This window comes from Eimeria acervulina, genomic scaffold (assembly GCF_000499425.1).
Source record: "Eimeria acervulina Houghton genomic scaffold, Eah_scaff1228, whole genome shotgun sequence".
NCBI lineage: Eukaryota > Apicomplexa > Conoidasida > Eucoccidiorida > Eimeriidae > Eimeria > Eimeria acervulina.
In genome coordinates, this window is record NW_013550321.1 from 8,433 (window position 1) to 9,030 (window position 598).

Below are 598 nucleotides of genomic sequence, written 5' to 3' on the forward strand. Positions count from 1 at the left end.
TAAATCTATACATGTACATAGAAGTTTATATATATATAAGTTTATATATATATTATATATATAATTATATATATATAATTATACGCATGCATGCGTATATTGCATGTTATATATTATAATAATTAATTAGAAGTGTATCTGTCTGTCGCACTCAAGAGAGAGCGGCGATTATATAATATTATATAAGACATTTCGTTAAACAGTATTATTATATTACATTATATTAATTATATTATATTATATTATTATATATATTATATCGCATTTTATTATTATTATATATATATTATCATATATATTATATCGCATTATAATATAATATATTATGTTATGTTATATTATATTACATTATATTAATTATATTATATTATACTAATATTATATTATATTATTATTTAATTCAATATATTGTTATTTAATTAAATTAAATAACAATATATTGAATTAAATAATAATATAATAAAATTAAATAATAATATAATTAAATCCCAGCCTCCATCTGTTAGCAGACTCCAGATATGTAACGAAGGTCGTCATATATTATATTAAATTAAATTAATTAGTAATATATTTAATATAATATAATATAATATAATAT